This window comes from Piliocolobus tephrosceles, chromosome 1, assembly GCF_002776525.5.
Source record: "Piliocolobus tephrosceles isolate RC106 chromosome 1, ASM277652v3, whole genome shotgun sequence".
Classification (NCBI taxonomy): domain Eukaryota; kingdom Metazoa; phylum Chordata; class Mammalia; order Primates; family Cercopithecidae; genus Piliocolobus; species Piliocolobus tephrosceles.
Genome location: NC_045434.1, coordinates 213,163,816 through 213,176,415, shown reverse-complemented (window position 1 = coordinate 213,176,415; position 12,600 = coordinate 213,163,816). Strand labels below are relative to the sequence as shown.

The window sequence follows — 12,600 nt, the reverse complement described above, 5'->3', positions numbered from 1 at the left end:
CGCGCCCAGCCCTGACTTAACTTTTAAAAGGATCTTTAGGCTTGCTGTGTTGTGAAAACAACTGGCATGGGGGTGGGTGTGGAAGTGGGAGGTGGGCAGGGAGAACAAGACCCGTTAAGAACCTGCTAGGTAGCGGGTGCAGTGGCTCACGCCTGTAATCCCAGCACTTCGGGAAGCACAGGCAGGCGGACCATGAGGTCAGGAGATAGAGACCACCCTGGCTAACACTTGGTGAAACCCTGTCTCTACTAAAAATACAAAAAATGAGCCGGGCATGGTGATGGGCGCCTGTAGTCCCAGCTACTCAGTAGGCTGAGGCAGGAGAATGGTGTGAACCCAGGAGGCGGAGCTTGCAGTGAGCCGAGATGACGCCACTGCACTCCAGCCTGGGCGACAGAGCGAGACTTTCTCCCACAAAAAAAAAAAGAAAGAAAAGAAAAAAAGAACCTGCTAGGGTAACCAGGCCAGAAGTGATGAAGGCTCAAAGAAGGTTTTGTCCAATTTTTTTTAAACATCCTGATTTTTTTTTGCTACCAACTGCAACTTTGGAAAGACAGATAAATCAACACATGATATTCATACTTGATTTACTGAGTATCTACTATATTTAAGACACTCTAATTATTACCTCCTTAGTTACAGAGCTATCTTCTTAAACTTAAACCCATATGCAAACAGTGAACTGGAATTCTCTAAATATCCCATATACATTTTACCCCCAAAACCTAATCCTCCCTTACTCTCTAATCTGATTATCTCATTAATGTTATTTCCTGTCCTAGTTGTTACTAAAGATAATAAGAGAGGAGGTATATCTGAGACAGAGCTTCGCTCTGTCACCCAGGCTGGAGTGCAATGGCACAATGTCGGCTCACTGCCAAGAACTCCGCCTCCTGGGTTCAAGCAATTCTCCTGCCTCAGCCTCCCGAGTAGCTAGAATTACAGGTGTATGCCACCACACCCAGTTAATTTTTGTATTTATTTTAGGAGAGATGGGGTTTCACCATGTTGGCTGGGCTGGTCTCAAACTCCTGACCTCAAGTGATCCGCCCACCTCAACCTCCCCAACTGCTGGGATTACAAGCGTGAGCCACCACTCCCGGCCATAACTTTCTGTATTACTTAAGTAATTATATACAACGACACATAATTTCATCTAAAGTTCAAGACAATTCTGAGAGAGAAACACCCTTATTTACCTCTACCATTTTACAGGTAATGAAACTAAGCTTAGAAAAATGAAGGAACTTGCCAAAATAGTGGAGCTGAGACTCAAACGTGGGATTCTAACTCATCCACAGTCACTTAAGTCAGAAACCTGGGAATTATCTTAGACTCTTCTCTCAGCCCCACGCCAGATACCCTCTCTCATTCACTCTCACACCATCACTATCTTAGTTCAGAGCTTCCACATCTCTAAACTCAGTTACCACAATAGTCCTACAGGTTATGTTGCTGTATCTTGTACAGCCCTCCCCTTCCATCCATTCTCCATGCTATCATCAGATACTCTCTTCAGTTCCAAACACAAGCTTTGTGCTCCAACCCAAGTATATGGTTAGGAACCCTACAGATTATGGAAACAGAGCCAAAAGTGTCAAGAGCTTTCTTCATCAGTATGCACGCATTAATTCCAGGACGAGCAACTTACCAAGCAATTTTTGGTAGTATCCCAACTTCAACATTCTCATTAACATTGGCAAGTATGAAAAACCTGGTGATTGCTCAATTTCTCCTTTTGTCTTTCTTCCCAACCCCAAAGGTGTAGACTTTAAGCATTTCAAGGACCTCATCAGACTTAGTCCCACCTTCCTATGTTACTCCTTTCTTTTCTTATCCAATCAAAACTGCCATTCCTAAAAGGCCCAAATAGGTCTTGTTTCATAATGAGGTATCAGAAGATACATATTTTAAAAAGAGGATCTAATTAAGTAAGTAGGTCTCTATTCTGGCATTTCATAGGCATGGGGGACAGCGATGATGGTAATAATAATGGCTAACATTTACCAAGATCTCTGTAACCTGTGAGTCAGGTACTGTTTTACTTGCTTTACAAGTACTTAATTATCTGTTCCTTTAATAATCAAAACCACTCCATGAAGTGGGTATAATTATTATTATTATCACAATTTTTGGATAAGGAATTGAAGAGCTGGAGGAGTTAAGTAACATGTCCAAGGTCACCCAATCTAGTAAGCAGTGCCAGTGCTCCTAACCACCTCATACTAACAACTTCACTGTAATGGTAGACTCCAATAGAGATATATGAAGGAGATCACTGTGAGCTTATTCATTCATTTTTAAAATATTTCTTGGGAGTTTATTATATTCTGAGAATTATTCCTGCCACTGGGAATTTAATTGTAGACAATTTCACAAGAAAGGCATCAAATAATACGTAAGTAAAAAGGAAAATAACACAATTTTACTCTGGAAAAAAAAAGGATAAGGTGTTGTAGAGTAATGCGGTACTTTAGACCGGAAGCCAAGGAGAGCCTCCCTAAGGAATAATATTGAAATGAGATCTAAATTATAAAATGAAGCAAACAAAGAAAAAACCTGATGGAACCGCACTGAGGCAATTATGATGAATGCAATATACCTCAGTGAGAGTTAGCTTGTTAGTTCCTAAAACAACAGAAAGGACAGGAGGCCACTGTGACTGAAGCTAAGGGAGCAAGTGGAGAGTGGTCACACTTATATCAGAGACTCCGAAGTGTCAGCTATGCTGGCACACAGCCATAGGAAGAAAAAATCTGTATTTTATTATCAGCAGAATGAGAATCTGAAGGGTTTTAAGTAAGAGAATGAGGTGATCTACGTTTCTGAAAAAGCAATCCCACTCCTCCAACTCTGTGTAAAGAATGAACTACAGGTCAGGCACAGTGGCTCACACCAGTAATCTCAGCACTCTGGGGGGCCGAGGCGGGTAACTTGAGACCAGGAGTTCGAGACCAAGCCGGCCAACACAGCGAAACCTCATCTCTACTAAAATTACAAAAATTAACCAGGCGTGGTGGCAGGCACCTGTACAGAGCGAAACCTCATCTCTACTAAAAATACAAAAATTAGCCAGGCGTGGTGGTGGGCACCTATAACACCAGCAGGAGAATAGCTTGAATCCAAGAGGCCGAGGTTACAGTGGGCCAAGATTATGCCACTGTACTCCAGCCTGGCTGACACAGCAAGACTCTGTCTCAAAAAAAAAAAAAAAAAGAACGGATTATAGAGTGATGAAAGTGGAAGACTGAAGAGGAATTAGGAGGCTGTTACTTCTAGAACCACGCGTGGCACACAGTCAGTAGTCAATGTGTTGAATAAATGAATGCTGCAATAGTCAAGAAGATGAGGGCTAAGACCTGGGTGTAAAGTGCTACATGTAGAGACCATTCTGCCTCATTCAACATCTGTTGAGTGTCACAAACCCAGTAGTCTTTTAAAAACCAGAGCCTCTTTTTCTGGCTGGAAACACGGAGGGTGTAGAAGAGAAGAAGGTGCTTCCTGCTGTGCCAGAAACCCTTAAGAAAAAGCAAAGGAATTTCAGAGCTGAAGGTCACGCCTAAGAAAGAAGTTTGCCCAAAACATGCTTTGAAAGGCAAGGAGGAACCTTATCTATGAAAAAGCAAAGCACTATCACAAGGAATATAGGCAGACGTACAGAACTGAAATTCGAACGGCAAGGATGGCAAGAAAAGCTGGCAACTTCTATGTACCTGCAGAACCCAAATTGGCCTTTGCCATCAGGATCAGAGGTATCAGTGGTGGGAGCCCAGAGGTCCGAAAGGTGTTGCAGCTTCTTTGCCTTTGTCAGATCTTCATTGGAACATTTGTGAAGCTCAACAAGGCTTCAGTTAATACGCTGAGGATTGTAGAATCGTATATTACATGTGGGAACCCAAATCTGAAGTCAGTAAAGGAACTAAGCGTGGTTATGGCAAAATCAATAAGCAAATTGCTTTGACAGACAACGCTTTGATTGCTCTATCTCTTGGTAAATATGGCATCATCTGCATGGAGGATCTGATTCATGAGATCTATACTACTGGCAAATGCTTCAAAGAAGCCAATAACTTCCTGTGGCCCTTCAAATTATCTTCTCCATGAGGCGGAATGAAGAAAACCTTGACTATCTACAATACAAGCTGCTCCAAAGTGCTTGAAACATCTGAGCACACTTTCCAAAATAGGTAGTGTTCTGTTGCCCATCATGACAATCTCTCAGTAACTCTGAAACATACTCATTTAAGCAGCCCCCATTTACAAACATCCACCAACCGTAACTCTGCCACCCCCGCTACAGGAAAAAACACTTCGGACATGCCAAGGATTATGCCAAGTACTTTGCATCTAAGTCTCTCATTTGTTCCTTACTATACCCTATGAGTCTAATATCTCCAAATAAATAGCAATCTATGGTAACAAAGGCAATATTCTTATAGAAAACATGTTTTTAGTACCTGGCTCCTATGGGAAAACCTCTCTGATGGAAGAATTTAAGAGGAGGGTGGAAGGGAGCAAATTCCATTTCTTCCAGAGTTCCTAAACTATACCAAAGTCAAACTTATGCTACCGGTTAGTTTTGCTCGATGATCCTCTCTGCACTGACAGGTGAAAGAACATGCAGAACATGCATGGCTTATTATTCTGAAAAGTCCAAAATACTGTGCTTATTCCTACAGCAACTAGGAAGCTAAACAGAAACCCAGTGTTAACTCCACACAGACTTCCTCAGAGAAGCCCTTTCTTTGCAGTTTTATCTTCTTTCTTATACCAAATCTTTAGTTCAGAATCCCTTTCACTTAAAAAACAAAAAAAATTATCATCTAGTTACATATGCAAGGCACTAAAGAAACAACAACAATAAAGTAAATATGGAAAAATATTTGATTCTAAGAAGTCATAACGGAATTTTCAGCACTTGACTGTAGTATGGGAACTGTCCCCAAATAACTGTTTTAATATTGCAAAAAATAAAGATCAATTCAATATAATAACAGTTAAACCTTAACACAGCTTTTAATGTATATGGCAGACACTAATCTAGAATAACCCATTTAATCTTCACAACAGCCATTCAAGGGCCACTATTATCCCCATTTTACAGACAGCAAAAAGATACAGAGGCTAAGTAACCTGCCAGTGAAGCGGTAGGGACAGGACTTACTTGCCTTGCGTGTCTGTGTTCTTTTTTTTTTTTTTTTTTTTTTTTGAGACGGAGTCTCGTTCTGCTCACTGCAAGCTCCGCCTCCCGGGTTCACGCCATTCTCCTGCCTCAGCCTCCCAGGTAGCTGGGACTACAGGCGCCGCCACCTCGCCCGGCTAGTTTTTTGTAGTTTTTAGTAGAGACGGGGTTTCACCATGTTAGCCAGGATGGTCTCGATCTCCTGACCTCGTGATCCGCCCGTCTCGGCCTCCCAAAGTGCTGGGATTACAGGCTTGAGCCACCGCGCCCGGCCGTCTGTGTTCTTATACACTACTTACTGCTACTCTTCAAATGGGGAAAAAAAAAAAATTCACTATCACCCAGAAGGCAGTCATATGATGATGAATTTTGACTTTGCTTTTTATTTCTAATCCTTCGGCATAAAAGAAACACTTCCTTTGCAGTTTCATATTCTTGTACTAAAGCATAGCTTAGGATCATTTTCATATAAAAAAAGAAAAAACAATACTCCCAGTATCATCTAGTAGTTATAAGAGATATGGAAGGCATTAAACTACATTATTCCTATAATCCTTACAAGAGAAATTCGGGTTCAGAGAAGAGCCTCTGAAAATGATAAACAACAGTAAAGTAGTAATTCAGAAAAGTTCAAGTTTCATCTTAATCTTTATCTCATTGAGGGACATATTTTACAAGTAAAAACACAAAGTGAGAGATAACGTAACTTGTACTCAGCATAAGGCTGTAGTTTGTAAAAAGCAAGGTTTCTTAAAACCTTGTGAGTCTCTTTTTCCTATATAGTAGATGTTTCAAGAAATGAAGCTATTGCCTTTGTAAGAAACTGTTATGATCAAAAGAAATTAAAGAAAACTTACCAGAGATAGTTCGTGTTGGAAATAATTTGAAGTGCCAAACTTTAAACCATTTCATAATTTTTAAATTTTGTTTTCGTAGATATTACATTACGAAGAAAAATTTTCCAGAAATATTTTAATCAAAGTCCTATTTAAAGAAACTTTTGATTAGACATTATTAAATTGTGTGTTGTTTTAAAACAATAATAAGAATCTGTCCTGAGCTATTAGAAAGAAATGTATACCATGTTATTTTAATAGGCCTAAATGAGGAAGGATCAATATTATTTTAATTTTTAAAGGTCTGTTTATGAAATGCAATCATCCTTCATTAAAAATGCAAGCTGTGCTTCAGCAAGAGGTTAGCGTAAATGATTCATAGAGAGATCTCTCTCCAGTATAATCTTCCTCTCCTGGGAGTTTCCTTCGGATGTTTCATCAAACCACCCAAGCTATTATTAAAACTGCTTCCCTGAGATAAAAGGAGGGAATAAGCAATATAAACACACTTCTCCATTCTCATTCACCAATGACTCTTCCATTTGGGGGATCCATACCTTTTTCAGTCAATGGTAAAATTAATTTTTTATATTCCACACATTTTTGCAGTCATTTCTTTTCATAAGCATTTTAAGTTAATGTTATAGTATTCAAAATAAGAAATTCAGATTTTTAAGGTAGGTTTTTATTCACTTACCTATTTTGATATTTCAGTGTGAGTGTTGTCTTTCATTGAAATTAAAAGAAGTTTGCCTTCTATTTGATAGATTTTAAAAGATTTTAAAATGTCAACTCATCAAAGTCAAGATACTCCAAATTTAAATTCAATTCTCTTCTACTTAAAAATGCTAATGAAAATGGCTGTTTCAATGCAGCAGCATCTGGCTCATTGTAACACTCAGTTTTAACTAATAAATCCTTAATTATTAAATTCTGGTGTTCAATTTCTTTCAAATAAATAAGCCAAACACATACTGCTACAATTATAAATACCTGGGCTAAATTACTTATACCATGAAAAAGCATACCTCTTGATTCTCTGGCTGCGAAATAAGACCCAAAGTAGGTAAGGGATACACATTTGAAAGACTCGGCATTAAAAACTTGGGCTCCACTGTGTGCTGGCAAATCTTTAACTCTACTGGGTCCTCGTGCATAATGCACAGGACAATTTGTCTGTTTGTGCAAATGGGCCAGTTTTTTTCCATGCTTTTTCAGAATAAATGTGTCAAAACTGAAGATAATCATATATCCCTAATTGTGGCTTTACAAAGCAGATCCTACCTTCACCCAACTTGATGTTTTTATTAAGGAGTTACTGAATATATTTAATCAAGGTATCATTGCACATCATGATGTCTCGTAAAGGTTGAAATCCCTGAGAGAGTATGTTTTAAGCCCTAATATGTGTTCGGGAGTGCTTCATTTTTCTCTTCCACTCCCAATTCCTTTTTTTTTTTTCTCTCCTTTTTTAATCAGCAACATCGACAGTACTGAGTGAATATTTTACAATGGAGTTGCGGAGTATGTGTGTTCAATCGTTTCAGCTTCCCAGAAGATTCATTACAGTTACATTAGAAAGTCAAATCAGGCAATTCTGCAGTCTGGTGAAAGCCAGCATATGAAAGAAGGTTAATACAAAAGAATTACATTTTAGAGGACATTTAGGACTTTAAAAAGCAACATTATGATAAAATTTTCAAGATATTTGTTCTTGCCTTAGCACATGCTTTCCAGGTCTAATTTCAGAGCTGTCTAAATGCTTTTCTAGGAAAGAATGAGGGTGCATGGGAGGAAATTGTTTGATCTACAAGGTCTGCCATCTTAATGATCCTCACAGTAAGAACACTGCAGATGTATGTTTTGCCCTCACTCATGGGGAAATAATCTATGGTTCTCCAATTATGCTGATGAAGTAGAAGTCAAGTAAAAGTGAAGGTGCATTCATTTAAAACATAAAGGTTTTGGTGTTTGTTAACATCTGTCTGATTATAAATAAAACTAACTGCTGAGATTTTCAGCTCTTAATATGTATTTATATAACAAAAATCAATAAGTTAATTGTTTTCCATGATTAGTAGCAGGTATAGAAAAATCTTCAGATTGGTACATGTTTTACTGGCACTTGTGCATAGTACAATAATTCCCCTCTCTCTAGAATTCAAGTCTCAATAAATCCCTAACTAATCTTATGTATTTGATTTATTTCCACTGGTTTATAGGTAAGCAAAAATAAGAATAGACTATCTACTGAAAGGCAAGCCTCGTCATTCAGTACAGTCAATTTTCAGAATACAAATTCCACTTCAATACAAAGGCTCACCTGTGCATGAGCAATTCCAAAGCTTAACTATCATGGCAAGAGGGAAACAGCAGCTAGCAGGGGTAACAGACATGAAAGGCAGCTGGCTGTCTTCAGTGCTACCTTTGGCAGCAGTACAGATGGACTTTGTAGGCCACTGGCTATGCTTAATTTAATATGAAGCTAAATACAGTCAAAACATCTGGTGTACCACTGATGGTTATCATGATAAATTAAATCAGACATCACACACAAACCCATTCAATATTCTATTTATATCCCTTTTACCTAAACCACAAAACTAAAAATCCACATTTACTTTTGTTTTTCATTTCCTCTTAGCAGTCCTCTACTTCAGAAAAGGAAGGTTTTGTAGATCTGTTGTTTATACAAGTTGGGGGGCCTTCTTTAATAAAAAGAGTACAAAATTTGTATACAAAATGTCAAGGGGACCATTCAAGTGAGGGTGTCTTTGGTTTAAGCTTTATGGACAATCTGCCTCTGGGGAGGGTGAAAGGCAGTGTAAAAACTAAATAGTACACCAAGTGGCACATGGAATTGAGACAAAGAATACAAACATTTTAAAAGCAGATGATTTAACTGACAACCTACAGAAGAGCAAATAAGACTTTATAGGCAAGCACATCAGCAAAAATAAACTGTATTGTCAGAATCTGTTTATAACATCTATTTCTAAAATGGAAAACCCCAAATTGGGCCAGGTGCAGTGGCCCACACCTATAACCTATAAATCCAGCACTTTGGCAGGCCAAAGCAGGAGAATCACTTGAGCCCAGGAGTTTGAGACCAGCCTGGGCAATATAGTGAGACTCGTCTCTACAAAAAATAAAAATTTAGTTAAATTGAAATTTTAAAACCCCAAATCTACAGCATGCTACCACAACAAAAGGGCTATTATAAAGGCAAAAAGTCAATTATAAGAACCAAATTATCAGTCAAGTGTGGTGGCTATAGCTGTAATCCCAGCACTTTGAGAGGCCAATGCAGGAGGATTGTTTGAGCCTAGAAGTTTAAGACCAGCCTGGGCAACATAGCAAGACCTCATCTCCACTAAACATTTTTAAAAATTTAAAAATAAAGTAAAAAATAATCAAATTATCAATTTTATAACAACTATAGGTCAAGAAACAAGTATAGTTCTTACAAGCAACGAATTCATAAAACAGAATTAGATCATGGTTAACAATTTGTTATTTTTAAAAAGTCAGAGCACCACTTATAACTAAAGTGACTACTGCCTCAACTGCAATATTCAAATTATTGCATTTTTTATTACATTGTTTTGAAGGATATTCAGTGAAAATAATTTTTAATTCTAGTGCTATATAATATTAGCATCACCTATACTCTTTTCAACAAAAAGGACCTAAAAGCCCTGACTCTGCATCTGAAGGGAGGAGAGCATGCCATATAATAAATTCAGTACAATCAAAATGAGAATCATATTTCTGTTTAACTTTATTCATCTTGGCTCAAGAGCTATAAAAAAAGTTATTAAAATTAATGCATCAAACTATAATTCTGTCCTTTTTATTACTGGTAATATTCTTTCTAAAGTATTAGTCTGCTTAGATGTACTAGTATATCTTTTTGAAAGTCTTCTTTGAAGATAAGGATCACTTTAACTTTAGAAGAAAAACATGCACTTATATTAATTTGGCACTGAATCTTGTTAGTTTCAGTGGGTTTGAAACTTTGAAAATGATTTATTCATTAGAAAGTCACTTACTTGGCCGGGCATGGTAGCTCACGCCTGTAATCCAGCACTTTGGGAGGCTGAGGTGGGTGGATCCCCTGACGTCAGGAGTTCGACACCAACCTGACCAACATGGTGAAACCCTGTCTCTACTAAATACAAAAAATTAGCCAGGCATGGTAATGCATGCCTGTAATCCCAGCTAGCTGGGAGGCTGAGGCAGGAGAATCGCTTGAACCCATGAGGTGGAAGTTGCAGTGAGCCAAGATTGTGCCATTGCACTCCAACCTGGGCAACGAGAGAAAAACTCCTTCTCAAAAAAAAACAGCCAGGTGCAGTGGCTCAAGTCTGTAATCTCAGCACTTTGGGAGGCCGAGACGGGTGGATCACGAGGTCAGGAGATCGAGACCATCCTGGCTAACATGGTGAAACCCCGTCTCTACTAGAAAAATACAAAAAACTAGCCAGGCGAGGTGGTGGACACCTGTAGTCCCAGCTACTCAGGAGGCTGAGGCAGGAGAATGGCGTGAACCCGGGAGGCGGAGCTTGCAGTGAGCCGAGATCCAGCCACTGCACTCCAGCCTGGGCGGCGGAGCAAGACTCCATCTCCAAAAAAAAAAAAAAGAGGCCAGTTACTGCTTCTGATGGCACTAATAACGATGGAAGATAATGAAGCTACTTGTCATTCAACACAAAACACACAAAGAAAGTGCTGGCAAATGTCACAAAGTAAACATTTTCCTATTTCTGTTAAATAAAATGCATTCCTAATAACCACTGTCCTGTATGAACTTTCCCTAGCAAATTATTGCTCCATTTCCCTTTCACTAAATAATCAATTTTTTCTAAAGTTAACACAAAAGAAATGCCCTGGAAATCCTCATTCTCTAGTCACGACTAAATGAATGAACCACATGGGCTATCAAAATCAAATTCTCTACTGCATCACTAATGTAATACTAAACGGGATGCTCCATCAAAAGAAACCTAGAATTTACATAATTTCCCATAATCTTATCAGAGGAACAAATGTTAAGACAATGGGAAGAAAATCGAGATAAGCTCACTGTTGTTGCTGGTTTGTGTATTCCTGTTTTTCTCAACTCCTCCCATAGCTGATAGAACACTGTAGTTGGGTTAAGAGAGCTGGTATAAACTACTTCACTAAAATTTTGCATTTGAACGTCAGCCTTTTTTCATTCTAGTCAGCCTTTTCTCACTCTAAAGTATTGATTCAACCAAAAAGTCAAACATTCAAAGTCTGTTCACCAAAAACACTCATCATAAAGATGTTTATTTACTATCCATATAAGGACGCAAAATGGTATTCCTAACAGCCAATACACAGAATCAACCTAAGTGTCCATTAACAGATGAATGGATAAAGTCATATATATATATATACACACACACATATATATGCAATAGAATACTATGTGGTCTAAGAAAGTCCTGTTACTTGTAACAACATGGATGAACCTGGAGGACACTAGGTTAAGCAAAACAAGTCAGACGTAGAAAGACAGATACTGTATTATCCCACTTATACGTAGAATCCTAAAACGTTAAACTCAATTTTTTTTTTTTTTTTTTTTTTTTTTAAGAAAGAATCTCGCTCTGTCACCCAGGCTGGAGTGCAGTGGCGTGATCTCAGCTCACTGCAACCTCCACCTCCCAGGTTCAAGCAATTCTCCTGCCTCAGCCTCTCGAGTAGCTGGGATTACAAGCCTGCACCACCATGCCCGGCTAATTTTAGTATTTTTAGTAGAGGTGTTTCACCATGTTTAGTAGAGTGTTTCACCATGTTGGCCAGGCTGGTCTTGATCTCCTGACCTCCTGATCCACCCGCCTCAGCCACCCAAAGTGCTGGGAATACAGGCGTGAGCCACCACGCCCGGCCCTCAATCTTTTTTTCAAAAGAGACAGGGTTTCACTCTGTTGCCCAAGCTGGAGTGCAGTGGCACAATCATAGCTCATTGTAACCTCAAATTCCTGGGCACAAGAAATCCTCCTGCCTCAGCCTCCTAAGTAGATGGGACTACAGGTGTGCACCACCACATCTGGCTAACTTTTTGTTTTTATTTTTTGCAGTGACAAGGTCTCGCCAAGCTGGTCTCGAATTCCTGGGATCAAGGGATCCTCCTGCCTCATCAACATTTTTTTTTGAAGCTGAAGTAGAAGCAAAGAGTAGAATGGTGGTTACCAAGGGCTGAGAGGAGGACTGGGGAAATGTGAGTCAAAGGACACAAAATTTCAGGAAGGAGGAATAAGTTCAAGAGATCAACTGTATAATATAGTGACTATAATTAATAATAATGTATTCTATTCTTGAAAATTGCAAAGAAGAATAGATTTTAAGTGTCCTCATCACAAAAAAAAAAAGTGAAGTAATTATACTATTTTTAGCCATTCCACAATGTATACATATTTGAAAACATCATGGTATACACAATAAATGTGTACAATTTTTGTCAATGGGATTATTCTCTCACCTCAACATTGAGATTCTAACTAAAATGATATTTCCCAACTATTCAGATGCTGAAGCTAGAGGCTTGCTTAA

The 12,600-nt window shown here is 38.7% G+C and overlaps 1 protein-coding gene and 1 pseudogene across 3 annotated transcripts in view; one reads left to right on the top strand and one right to left on the bottom strand.

The window, feature by feature from the left end:
* Positions 1 to 12,600, bottom strand: part of RERE (arginine-glutamic acid dipeptide repeats) — a 469,695-nt gene that overhangs the window by 394,674 nt on the left and 62,421 nt on the right. The gene's annotated exons all lie outside the window — the stretch shown is intronic.
* Positions 1,965 to 4,191, top strand: LOC111544575 (annotated as a pseudogene).